Source organism: Schistocerca serialis, chromosome 2, assembly GCF_023864345.2.
Source record: "Schistocerca serialis cubense isolate TAMUIC-IGC-003099 chromosome 2, iqSchSeri2.2, whole genome shotgun sequence".
Classification (NCBI taxonomy): domain Eukaryota; kingdom Metazoa; phylum Arthropoda; class Insecta; order Orthoptera; family Acrididae; genus Schistocerca; species Schistocerca serialis.
The window spans coordinates 127,840,256-127,854,789 of NC_064639.1; the positions used below are offsets into that span (position 1 = coordinate 127,840,256).

At 39.9% G+C, this 14,534-nt stretch overlaps 1 non-coding gene across 1 annotated transcript; it reads left to right on the forward strand.

Moving 5' to 3' along the window:
- Positions 1-13,681: 13,681 nt before the first annotated feature.
- Positions 13,682-13,763, forward strand: Trnas-gcu (transfer RNA serine (anticodon GCU)). The gene has a single exon. It is a non-coding gene; the product is annotated as a tRNA-Ser (tRNA).
- The last annotated feature ends 771 nt before the right edge of the window (positions 13,764-14,534 follow it).

Below are 14,534 nucleotides of genomic sequence, written 5' to 3' on the forward strand. Positions count from 1 at the left end.
TGCATTAATGTAGTATTTACAGGTAATCATGGTGTAACAGCATGCCTTCCCAGAAATGATACATTCACAAAGGTACATGTATCGCATTGGAACAACCGAAATAAAGTGTTCAAACGCACCTACGTTCTGTATTTTAATTTAAAAAACCTACCTGTTACCAATTGTTCGTCTAAAATTGTGAGTCATACGTTCGTGATTATTACAGCGCCATCTATCACAAAGCGAAAAAAGTGGTCCAACTAAAACATTCATATTTCTTTAAGTACTACACGAATATGTAATAAAAAATGGGGGTTCCAACTTTAAAAAACGCAGTTATCCGTTTGACCTATGGCAGCGCCATCTAGCGGGCCAACCATAGCGCCATCTGGTTTCCCCCTTCAAGCTAGACAAGTTTTGTTCTTTGTAGTTTTTCCGTTTGACGGTTATTTTGTGAGATATTTGGCCAGGTCACGATCAATCGACCACCCTGTATATTCTTCTACATCTTTCTTCATATCGTTCCATACTCGATACGTCTTTATTCTTTCATAGGTTCTTCCTATGCTCTGGTGTCCTCCAATAGGAGAATTGAGGAATTATTTTAATCTTTCGGCATTTTCTGTCGCCCTTGTTTCTTTCGTCTTTTCTGACTCAGCTGTCTCTTTATTTCTGGATATACTTTTTTATATCCTTGATACAGTTTTCGCAATCCTGAATAATATCTTTCAGTGTTCTCCGATCAGGGCTTCTTATACTGCTTCCATTTGTTCACCTGACTGGAGACCTTTCATGTGTCTACTGTGGCTTATTCTGGAAAGCCTTGCTTGTATGTATGGGTCAATGCCCCACATTCTTCCTCCTGAACAAGCTCAGTCTGGAACTGGTCTGAAAACAAGAAGTATAAATCATTAGTTAATGCTACGCGTAAAATGGAATGCAATAGATTAGACTCTAACTGAAATACAGAATTGACTTTTAAATTACACATTTCTAACTGTTGTATTTATTTTTCTAGATTCCATGATCTGCTGAAGAATGGAAAACCATTGACAAAGACTTTCAGCCGTAAATGCCATTTATGTGCATGCTGGACGTCAATGGATGATATCAGATGGTGGAGTTTTCAGATACACTGCATTTGAACCAGAGACTAAAATTACCTGAAGCTCTACCTATTCAGGTGACAGACTTGCCAATCCTATGTGTATTTCTTGCAGACCACGCATCTAGGAATATTATGAAACCGTTTTCACTTGATTTAAGTGTACATTCACCAAAACATGCCCGTGGTTACAGAATACACAGGATGAATCACCTAAAACTTGCATCGAAAATATTGTGGAAATGGAAACTGCTATTGGTGTGTGGTTTTCACAGAATGAATTGGTAGTCAGGAGCTCATATGGTCAGCCAAAAAAGGGGTTGTAATAATACTTAGAAAGTGTATTTTTTGTGCAAACGCACACTTTTTAAATGAAACAATGCCTATTGACATTAAAAAGCTAGAATTATGGTAATGTCAGTGAAGTTTGTTGCAGGATTCCAGTGCAAGTCCCTTACGAGATATCGTATTTTGAAAAGTTTCCACATCCGCACTTGTTTGTGCCATTCTACCTCGGTAGTACGATGTTGTTACGTTTGCTTACAGCGTGCTTGTGTATTCCTTGAGATCATTGCGACCTGCTAGTTAGTGTATGAGAGCCCAAACAGTAGGTCGTGAGTGCACGATGAGATTTACCGATGCAGAAAAAGCCGACATGCTCATGGTGTATGAAGAGCATAGGAATAATGAAGTTCGTTCCTGTCCGGTGTATGCCGCATGATATCCCAACAGACATCAACTGTCTCGACAATTATTTATCAGCCTCTTTAACCAGATACGTAAAAGTGGTAGTGTAACATCTCGACCACGTAACAGAAGGAAACAAGAGACGACAGAAGACGGGAAACAGATGTTCTTGCTACTGTTGCAGTTGCTTTGCACGTTAGCTCCCGTGCAGTCGCACGAGGATGTGGCATGAGTCAGTCAAGTGCCATGCACATTCTCCATCAACATAGGCTCCATCCCTATAACATCTCTCTCCATCGAGAGCTGCATCGAAACGAATATGAGAATCGTTTTAACTTCTGCACATGGGCAGACAGGCTACTCCAGACGTGCCACGTATATTGTTTAGAGTTGAAGCCACATTTACCAGGTAAAGCACCAAAACATGCACTATTGGTCTGTTGACAATCCCCGTTGGCTTCGTCAGGTGGAACGTAATCGTCCATGAAGTGTAACCCTGTGGTGTGGGATAGTGAGCTAAACGTATGTTGTAGCATAGTGAACCATCAGCTCATACACCCGTTTTTCATAGACGGAACACTGAAATGCGCAAGTACACTACTGGCCATTAAAATTGCTACATCAAGAAGAAATGCAGATCATAAACGGGTATTTATTGGACAAATATATTATACTAGAACAGACATGTGATTGCATTTTCACGCAATTTGGGTGCATAGATCGTGAGAAATCAGTACCCAGAACAAGCACCTCTGGAAGTAATAACGGCCTTGACACGCCTGGGAATTGAGTCAAACAGAGCTTGGATGGCGTGTACTGGTACAGCTGCCCATGCAGCTTCAACACGATACCACAGTTCATCAAGAGTAGTGACTGCCGTATTGTGACGAGCCAGTTGCTCGGCCACCATTGACCAGACGTTTTCAGTTGCTGAAAGATCTGGAGATTGTGCTGGACAGGGCAGCAGACGAACATGTTCTGTATCCTGAAGGGCCCATACAGGACCTGCAACATGCGGTCGTGCATTATCCTGCTGAAATGTAGGATTTCGCAGGGATCGAATGAAGGGTAGAGCCACGGGTCTTAACACATCTGAAATGTAGCGTCAACTGTTCAAAGTGCCGTCAATGTGAACAAGAGGTGACCGAGACGTGTAACCAATGGCACCCCATACCATCACGCCGGGTGATATGCCAATATGGCGATGACGAATACATGCTTCCAATGTGCGTTCACCGAGATGTCGCCAAACACGGATGCGACCATCACGATGCTGTAAACAGAAGCTGGATTCATCCGAAAAAAATGACATTTTGCCATTCGTGCACTCAGGTTCATCGTTGAGTACACCATCGCAGACGCTCCTGTCTGTGATGCAGCGTCAAGACAAACCGCAGCCATGGTCTCCGAACTGATAGTCCATGCTGCTGCAAACGTCGTCGAACTATTCGTGCAGATGGTTGTTGTCTTGCAAACGTCCCCCTCTGTTGACTCTGGGGTCGAGACGTGGCTGCACGATCCGTTACAGCCATGCCGATAAGATGCCTGTCATCTCGACTAGTGATACGAGGCCGTTGGGGTCCAGCACGGCGTTCCGTATTACTCTCCTGAACCCACCGATTCCATATTGTGCCAACAGTCATTGGATCTCGACCAACGCGAGCAGCAATGTCGCCATACGATAAACCGCAATCGCGATAGGCTACAATCTGACCTTTATCAAAGTCGGAAACGTGATGGTACGCATTTATCCTCCTTACACGAGGCATGACAACAACGTTTCACCAGGCAACGCTGGTCAACTGCTGTTTGTGTATGAGAAATTGGTTGGAAACTTTCCTCATGTCAGCTCGTTGTAGGTGTCGCCACCGGCGCCAACCTTGTGTGAATGCTCTGAAAAGCTGATCATTTGCATATCTCAGCATCTTCTTCCTGTCGGTTAAATTTCGCGTCTGTAGCACGTCATCGTGGTGTAGCAATTTTAATGGCCAGTAGTGTATTTCACCCTCCTAACAGACCATCTTCCACGTATGCTAGACGTTCCTCTGCAGACTAGAAGGAACCTTGGTATAGACATGATGGCTGTCCAGCCCATGGTGCGCGAAGTGCTTCAGTATGTCTTCACAAATTGTTTCCCAATCGTTGGATTGGGCGCAGAGGAACTGTAATTTGGCCTGTCCATTCCCGGATTTGACGCCCACAGATTCTCTTCCGTGGGGAAATCCGAATAACGCTGTCTACAAGGACGTACCAACTATACCCGATGATACGCAATGACATGTTACTGCAGCCTGCTGGGACATACCCACTGCAGTGCTAGCACGTTCCGCACCAGACTGGAAGCGTGTTTTTCCGCTGCCAGTGGTCATTGTGAACACAACGTTTACCTATCAATTGTTCTCACTACTGATTAATCTAAATGACTAGTGTATGTGCTTGTGTTATTCTTTGAGGAGTGCTACCACAGGTACTGCACGAAGTGTCGGAGTGAGAACTTTTCAAAATACGATATCCCATAAACGACTCGCACTAGAACGCTGACATTTTAATTTACCCTATTTTTAGTTTGTTAATGTCAATACACACTGTTCCATTTAAAAAGTGTATGTTTGCATAAAAAACATTCTAAATATTATTAGAATATGTTCATTGGCTGAAAATATGAGCCCCTGACTACCAACAATTCTATGAAAACCGCACATCAAGAGCACTTTTCGTTTCCGTGATATTTGCGGTGCAAGTTTCAGGTGATTCACCCTGTATACAGAATGAAGAGTATTGGAGAATAACTTTTGGATGAATGATGTCAGTTGCTGGAATCTTCCAAAAACTATGTATTTGAAAGTGGGTAATGCTGCTAAAAGTGCTTTGATTTTTACATATTTACATAGTTCTTTGAGTCATAGTCCACAAAGTCAGATGCTGCATTCACCTTCCAGTGGTTTTTGTCAGTGACACAGGAGTATATTACCATGGTCTTGGCGAAACAAGTGTAGATCTACAATGTCTACAAGAAAGAGCTACAAATGCAAGTGCATGAACTGAAGATGTAATTGACGATTTACGAGTTATTTTATAAGTGATCGTGTTCGGTTACCTCCGCAAAATATGTACTGAAAAGTTACGTTCTAAATGGGTCAAATGGCTCTGAGCACTATGGGACTTAACTTCTGAGGTCATCAGTCCCCTAGAACTTAGAACTACTTAAACCTAACTAACCTAAGGACATCACACACATACATGCCCGAGGCAGTATTCGAATCTGCGACCGTAGCGGTCGCGCGGTTTCAGACTGTAGCGCCTAGAACCGCTCTTTCTTTCTTTTTTTTTTTTTTAAATCTCATTTTGTTCGCTTTTTGTTCGTTTAATCTGCGCGGGGCGAACGTCGTAAGACATCCGTTTAAGTTCGTTGTTGATCGATTAACTCAGTTTTTTTATTAGAGAGTGCTGCTAACCCTCTGACCGAACACGCTGAGCTACCGTGCCGGCTCGGCCACTCTGGCCGGCAGTTACATTCTACTGATTACGTATTGTAACATATAATGTAAAACTTTTTGCTTATGTCTTGAGTTGTGTTGGTGCTATCAACTCCTGTCTCGGTGTAATATGGAACTCATGACACCAAAAGCAAACCACGTGGAGAAACAGCCATGAGCACTTCTATTTTTCTTATGCAACTTTTCTTGCCTCGCATTTGGCATTGGTTCAAAGATTTCAGAATTTTTTTACGCTTCGTGAAGCGTGATTCCGAGCCTGCCCAGCGGCAATAGCTTGGCGACAGTCCTTTATCATATTGCGATCTTTGTGTACCGGTATATCAGACCGGTATTACACTATCAAATTTCTTTGTCAAAAATCTTTGTCAAAGATATTTGATGGTGTAATAGGAACTTTGTCAAATGTCGTCCAATATTTGATCAAATCTAGGGCCTCGCTGTCGATTTGATCAAAGAATTCGCTTGTCTTCTGTTCACTGCAATGTGAGATGCTACCACGTGGAGCGCTTCAGCGCTAGCATTGCTGCAGCGTTCTGTCGTCTGTAGTGTTTTTATAAACGTTGCCGGTAAATAAAATTGGTGTGTCCCGACAACTACAAAATTAATAGAGGTGTATGAAGCTGATGAGGCGCTTTACAAAGTTAGGCACCCTGAATACAAAAATAGATTAAGAAGATTGGAGACCTGACCTGACCTAACCTAACCTAATCTAACATAACATAACCCTCTCCTGTAGCAAGGAATCGGAGTGTTACAGTGAGCCTGTCTTCTGAAGATGTAGCAGTTCTTAAGTGAATATTGTGCTTTGTGATATGAGGATACACTCCACTGGGCACATACAGAAATGTATGCTCATCCATTCTTAAGTAATTGATGTACAACTTGACGTCTTCCACTGTAAGCTCACGTAACAAGTTTTGTTGAATGCTTTTATCGTGTCGTTGTAAAACCCAGCTTCCCCCAGATTAGATTAGTTTTTCGTTCCATAGATCCGTGCTGAGGAGATCCTCGTGGATGTGGAACATGTCAATTTTTTTAAAGCTGGAATGACAATACTAATAGTATGAATAAATACAATACATCATTTGTTTCTATTAAAATTTCGTCAATGGAGTAGGCGTTGGCCACTAGTAAGTCTTGCAGGCTCCTTTTAAACTGATCTTTATTTGTAACTAAATTTTTTATGTTTGCTGGCAAACTATTGAAGATGAGTGTTCCTGAGTAGTCGACCCCTTTTTTAACTGAAGTAAGTGCTTTTAAGTCCTTGTACAGATCATTTTTGTTCCTGGTATTGTATGTATGAACTGAGTTGTTTGTTGGAAAAAGAGATATATTATTTAGGACAAATTTCTTTAAGGAGTAGATATACTGAGAGAAAGTAGTTAGTATACTCAGTTGTTTGAAGAGGTTTCTGCAGGACGTCCGTGTATTTACTCCACAAATAATACGTATTACACACTTTTTGACTCTGAAAACTTCTGTTTGACTTGAAGAGTTACCCCAAAATATTATACCATATGACATTATGGAATGACAGTAGGCAAAGTATGCAAGCTTTTTCATTTTTATGTTGCCTATGTCTGCTAACACTCGAATTGCAAATACAGATTTGTTAAGGCGCTTCTGCAGTTCTGCTGAATATATTATCAAGTTGTAATCCCAGGAATTTAAGACTGTCAACCTCGTATGTATGGTTCCTTTTTTTCCCCCATTTCTTTACCGCATGTGCACACAATGCAATTGCGGTACGTGCAATTGCTGCTGTTAATAACAAGTTGTTGTCAGCCATCTTGAACTTTGACGAAAAATTTGATGACAGTGTAATACCCCTTCTAGCGCTACATCAAAGATTGTGTCATATATATTTGACAGAATATTTGATCACATCTTAGATCAAATCTTTGACAAAGAAATTTGATAGTGTAATACCGGCCTTACCACAGTCTAACATAACAGTCGCGACACTTCGCCGCGATTTTGTTGCCTACCGCGCCAGCAGCGCCCCAAGCGGCCAGTAACTTAAACTGTGAGTTCGGCGCGATCATGAACGCGACTAATGGTTGATTATTTTGATTTCTACAATGGTTTTTACTAGCGAGAGCGTTTGTAGTGCAATAAATTACAGCAACAACAGGAAGATGACACCACAGCAGTCTTTTTTTAGGTTTCCTAAGGATCCCGAGAGGTATATACCATCATGTTACTAAATTGTATCGTCAGGATTCGCTTGCAAACTACATGTGTATTAATAATTAATGTTTCATTTTAGGAGCAGAAAATGGCTAGTTAATTGCAGACGAGAAGACCTTATGAAAAAAAACCCACTTTACCTGTATAATAATATTAGACTTTTGTTCGCTACATTTCGAACAAAACCAGTTTATGAACGGAGACAATAATAAACTCGTGTGGAATGCAGTACCCACACTGTTTGACATCCCAAATAAGGCATCTCAAGTGACGTTGAAGAAGAAACTGCCACAAAGATTCGACAATCCTTCTGAAGCTGTAAAACAGTCCTATGACACAGAAGCAGTGAGTTCAGCTCTCCATGTATCAGTGCCAGATTCGTGTGAATCGTCAACACAGACGTGCTTTGGCGATGAAGTGGTTAGATTAAGTGCAGTTATTCGTGTCGTACAAAAGTGTAATGTTTGGTATGTATTTCATTCTCGTCTGTTGTTAGTCACTTAATTTTCCTTGCTTCCTTCGTGCGATGACATTATTTTGTAAGCACCTTGTTCAGTGACAGATTGTTTGAAAATTATTCAAATATTTGGTTTTGCGTGAAATGTAATGTAATAAGCTCATTATACCGTTTTCAACCTATTTCACCCACTATTTGGCAGTTGCTTGTCCCACTTAGAATAATATAACGATGAATGTCGTACTTGTCGCAACAGGTGACAATGACAAACACAGTAGGTCTACCGAACGATAAATGAGCTGTCGATCGCTTTTGGAAGTGGAGGTACATGTCTGTGCTTTTGACGTGTGAATCTGTGTGTTTATATTCTTTTGATATCAACGAGGTAAGCTTCAATTCTATCTAACGTCACAAGTGTTTCTTCATGTATGTGTTGTAGCTTGCCACTCGACTCATGGTTTTTGTCCATACTTGCGCTTATTTTAGAATCATTTTTAGAAACATATATGCCTTCTGATAGTACACAAACCCTTGGAGGCAAGAAAATAACTCAAATATTTCGTAAATAACGTAGGAAATTGATGCAAAACAAACATTATGCTTTCGACGCGTCTGATGTTCACCTTACTCGCCGGGTGGAGCGCTAGTGTCGCTCCAGCTGTAGAACTGTAACAACTTTTAGATCAGTGAGTGTCGCGACTGTTTTGTTAGACTGTGATATTACTTTCTACATCCCACTGCTCTGGCTGTGGATGTACCGCATTTATGGAATGGATAGTTCTCTGGTTTGTCCACTACACCACTACTGTAGGAAACAAAACAAAAAAAATTGAATGTGTTCGCACACAAACTTTCGAACAGAAGAGAAAAAATACTGTTACTCTTCAGATTAAGAGATCATGGAAGTATACCTCCAGGCTAGGAAGGCTATAGATACGCTTTTTTTCCAAGGAGTCTCTCTTTCAAACGCGGGACTCCAGCGCTATCGGTGAGAGAATAAGAAACAAAGGTGAGACAGAGACGGAAGCATTTACAGTCAAGGATAGAACAGGTATCACGTGGGTGAAACCACGGAGATAAAAAAAAAAGAAGGCACCTACGCTGTACTTTGTTTTGAAGCCAGAATGGGCGGGGTCTGCCGCCATTTTAAGTTGCCCAATACATCAGCAAACGACTGCTGACGATTGCTTCTTGCTAACTGCTTCTGTCCTGTGAATGCAACAGCTGTTTCAAATACTAAAAATTACCGTGCGTACATAAAAGCATAGCGCCAGGAAAGCAATTTCGAAAGTTTTTCTGTTCTTGAATGCGTGTTTGCTCAAGTAATGCGACACGTTTGGCCTCGTTAATGAAACTTGTTTTTTGTGATACATTTCGAAAAACCGAGAAGAGAACGAAGGGATGTGAAAAACATGCTTTCGTAATCCATGTAATTCCACTATTTGCGTCGATAGCAACGAAGCTGGAACTCCAAAACCAACTGCTTCTTGTTCGTTACATTTTCAGTGTGCACAACGTTTTTAATTTCACGTTTGCAAGAAATTTACCAATGTGTGCTTTGTTAGCCTATAAACGTGTGCATGAGGTAACAAGCAAGGGATACTATTGTATCTTGTGTACGTCAACAAAGTGAACAATTATTGAAATGTCAAAGAAACTGAACTGCATAGAGCTATACCTCGATGCTGAATATTCTTACTTTAATAGACTGTCAGTGCACTAGTCTCAATAGAAAATTGTTAATTTATTAGGCTGTCAGTGAATTAGTCTTACTGTAGTTTTGATATCTTCTCACTTTGAAATCTTACCTGTCATGACTCATTCAGTGTGTGGCAAATAACAGCAATTTACAGGGTTAAAAAAAAGACATAATTTTTTAAACATCTTCCAGCACTGTGGAATGCTATAAATATGATTAAGGGAATGGTCTCCAACGCTGAAGACCCCCGTAAAATGGACATTTAATATCTATGTACTTTTTTTTATTTTTATTTTTTTTTTATTTTAATAATGGTAGCCTAACCTGTGTAAGATGTTGAGCTACCTCTCCAACATAGGCTATTTGCTTCTTTTCTCGGAATATTTGTCGCTAGAGTCTCTGCCAGTTTTGCAGGAATAACCAGGTTAGCTTTTCAGGAATACCCAAATGTAACACAATTGCAATGTACGTCTACTTTGATCATCTGATTTATTTTACTTTTGAATTTCATAACCTTCTGCGGAATAAAAGGAGTTGTTGAAGAGAAACGTTTTCAGATTCGTTTCAAATTTTACTTTGCAGTGTCAGTCATTTTATATCAATGGGTAAGTGATCAAAACTTCTGATTGTGAACCCCTGTTTATGCTACAGACAATGTGATGTGACATAATGAATGTCATTTTTTTTCTTAGGGTGTTGTAATTATGTACACCATTGTTCCTGTCGAAATGTAGTGGAGTATTTACAACAAAATGAGGAAATAACTAGTATACTATGAAACGGATAGACAGCTACTCACATGCCGAGCAGCAGGCAGGCACGACGAAAAGTGTGTTCACACACGTTTTCAGCCAAAGCCTTCTTCAGAAAGGAAGCAACCCCCCCCCCCCCCCCCTCAATCATACACACAAAACTTATATACACATTACCGCTGTCTCTGGCTGTTCTAGCCATGATATTTTTTTAAGGGGGAGGAAATGTGAACAATGAATCATTTTTGGCGGGAGAAATTTAGGGCATGATATGCTTCCTCAACAATCGGCGCGGTTAAGTAGCCGTGTGTTGTGCGGAGACGAGACGGTTGATGCAGTGTGGCTCGTACGACGGAGCGTTGGGCTCCACTTACGGATGAAATCTGATTCCTTTAAACTTTAAATTACGATCGAATTGGTATGCTTGTAAACAACGCAAGCAGGCATTTTTGATGAAACAACGACGTCTCCACACATTCAAAGCACCCAACACGGTCTAACCTGGGCGTGGCCATGTAAGAGTGAAGTCACGGGGGAAGTATCACCGCGAACCTAATGTTCTGGCCTACTTAAAATTGCGGATGAAGGCTTCAACTCCAGTATTTTTTTACCTCCATGGGTGAAACGTATATCTCATAACAAGATCTTGGTTCGCTGCCAGGCCACTTGGAGCGCTGCAATTTCATTAATCCATCATCTCGTTTTCTTATTAGATGATTTAAAGTCTTTCATATTTGTTTTTCTTTCATAGAAACCAGAAGTTGATTTCATCGCATTCTGATTTCGGTTTACTACTTCTAGAGAGAGGACTGCATTCTGAATGCATTGTAAATATTTTATTTGTAACCTGTTTGATTTCTGCGCGCATCCGTAATATTGGCCCGGGTAAACGATTCCGTATTTGTTTCTGTTTCATACGAAACAGAAACTGGTTTCGACGGATGGTGTTGTGGGGACTTAAACGTATATTTGTTACTGCTTACGAACCCGTGTATGAACTGCTCGATGTAAATACATTATAAGTATATTGCTCTTGTACTACTTTATTGTTGTTTACATACGTTTTCTCCACTTCGTAGCATTTAATAGAGATCTCCATGTGAGTAGCTTCTGACAGAACTGTTATTCGCCTTTATTACGTCCTGTCAAGGAATGAGTATATAATACTGCTTTGAATGGTGTTGTTTCTTGTCACTAAGTGCCACGCAAATCAAAGTGCTTTGCATAATATGGATGTAGATGTTGATGAGCATGCTTTGTAGTCGTATGTTATAAGAGGTACTACCAACAACACGTTTTAGCAGAAATCAATGTACAGTACTAGAATCATCAGCTCACCCTAGAAAATATCAGGGAACTCCATTACATGCCAGAAAATACGAAAAACAAATGTGAACAAAAATAACGCGGAATACGAACAGACAGTAGCAGTTAAATATGAGTACACAGAATACCATGCGACAAAACTAGCTTCTGTTTTGTACGGAACAAAAGCAAAATGGAACCGTTTACCCCACCCAATACTGTATTAGTGATGCGAGCAAAAATTAAGCAGAATACCAGGAATTTATTTACAATGCAATCCGAAGAGTGCAATACACACAATAAAGTCTTCATCGGGAACAGAATACAATGAAACCAGCTTCAGTGTCATATCACGTCAAATAATTTTCAGGTTTTGACAAGTGATACAACATAATTATTTCTTCTAATAATGGCCACACGGCCAAAACTGCAATACCGGGTTTTACAAATAAATGGTTTTGCACTGAAAAAGCGACGACGACGTCATTTACAAAATTTACGTGACTGAACCCCAGTTGCTAGAATTAATCAAACTTTTTGATTAAGATTCCTTGGACATATTACTTTGTATGGTCACAAAATGTTTCCAACTATACTCTTTACCATCAGACAATGATAGTCACCCATACAATACAAATAAAAATTATTATCATCTAATACTCGTATTTTACAAATCAAGAATACGGATTTTCGAGGCATATTTCACTATATTCGAAATTCATTGCCAGGCCACTAGGAGCACTACTGTCTCTGTTTCTGTCTCAACACGGGCTTTGCACTTCTTATAATTTGGTGTTCTATGGCAGATAAAGCCCGATATTACGAAAAGACAATACCTCGAAAATACGTCGGCAACAACGTGCAAGAGCCTACTACGGCAGCGATACTGCCCACCCATATCACAATACTGTTGTATATTGCATTCACGCTACAGCATTGTTAACAGGAACACGACCGCGTCTACACACTGCCGTAAAAAAACGCACCTTTATACTTCTCTGACAGCAGTAAGAAAACATAATGAAGTGTTATCCTGGAGTATAACAGAGTAACTCGAATATGGACTCGAGACGATTAGGTTATACGTATAATATAAAGGTAAGAAGAGTTGATTATATAAAGATAATCCGGATATAAAATTCGTACAATGCGTGGAGAGAATTAAAGTAATTTTTACTAAGAAAATTTTATGTTACTGTCACTTTACTGAGCTTAAGGAGAAACGAAGCATGTTTAATATTTGAAAACCAAATCGTTTGGCAGGAAACGGTTTGTATTCTGTCAAAGACTAGCTCCTCATTAACGTTAATATATTGCTTAGATTTTGAACAACATTATCAGAAACATAGTAGCAACTGAACTAAAGACTGATGCAGTACTAGAAATAAGATCCATTAATATTTGAAAATACACTTACAGTATTTAAAAAAGAAAGCGCGTAAATATTACAATACTGTTGTGTGTAAGAATGACGCGTGCAAGCACCATCCCTTCAATGAATTCATATAAAAAACTTAAATAAATAAATTGTCCTCCAGAATAAGATCTATTCATATACATAGACCTACCTTATTACGATGTATCACATGCTGTTGTAATTCATATATTGCGTAATTCAGTACTAATATATTTGTAACGGTATGCTTGCGAAATTCTGCTTTTCGTCAGTGCTGAAAGCGTTGGATGAACATGTGCAGTTTTATTATCTTTGAAGACACACAGACAAGTGTCGTTTTTTGCCTTTTATTCGTCGAGGAACTGTACTAGCTGAACTTATTCAACGATTTTTAATGATTATCAAGGCGCCATTGCGTAAAAACGTCACTCACTGTCTTCGCAGAATGAAATTTTATGCTCCTGAGCAAGGCATCAGATCTGACTTTGTGTTATTAGCATCATGTGATGCTGTTATAAAACTAAAACACGAAAAAAGTACGAAAAAAACACAAATATTAAGGATGAAAGACCGGCTCACACGTGATAGCTGTTCGTTGCTCCATTTTGATATGTGACGAGGTGGCCGAGTGGTTAAGGCGTTGGACTGCTAATCCAATGTGCTCTGCACGCGTGGGTTCGAATCCCATCCTCGTCGAAATATTTTACATTTATGTAATCGATTACGTAAGCATAGTTGACTGCAAAAATCGAAACAGTGTGTAAAAATGGAATTAACACATGTAAAACATTTGCAATTCATATCGCGACTTTTTCGTCACTTCTGACTAACTTCGCGTTTCACGACTTGTGTCAGGTCGTCTTTTATATCTCATTTCAATTCAGTTGTAAGCCGTGGTATTGCGAATAAATTTTGTGTTTAAGTTGTAAGATTATAAACAATCAATACTGCAGTTAGAGTGAAGAATTTGCTGGTTTAAAAACAAAATTATCCCAGCAATGAAACTATGATTCTAACCGTAGTACTGCTAGACAGACCAATGAGTATACTCAGATGGCGGAAAAATTGTCTCATTGACCAGACAGAACAGTGCATGACATTTCATTATGGCTATATGTAAGTTCACGAAAGGAAGTCTGTTAACTGAAGATTATTCATTATGAAACCGATCATGTAGACCCTCTCCCCGAGTTTGCATAATCCATCAATTCAGTCTGTCTGACACACTAAGATTCACGCGCGTCCGAGCAGGTATTAGGACAAGGTGGGGGAAACTCATATTAGTTTCGCTGTGAATGATGAAGAACATTTTTAAGATTTCACACAAATAACTATGGCTACGCATAGCAGCAGTAAATATGTATTACTTATTCTGACTGTCTTCAAATTGCTACTGAATTAATATGTCGGTCTGTTAGGCTGAGCAAGACGCGAAATCGATTTGCGAAGATGGAGTGTTTGGGATGG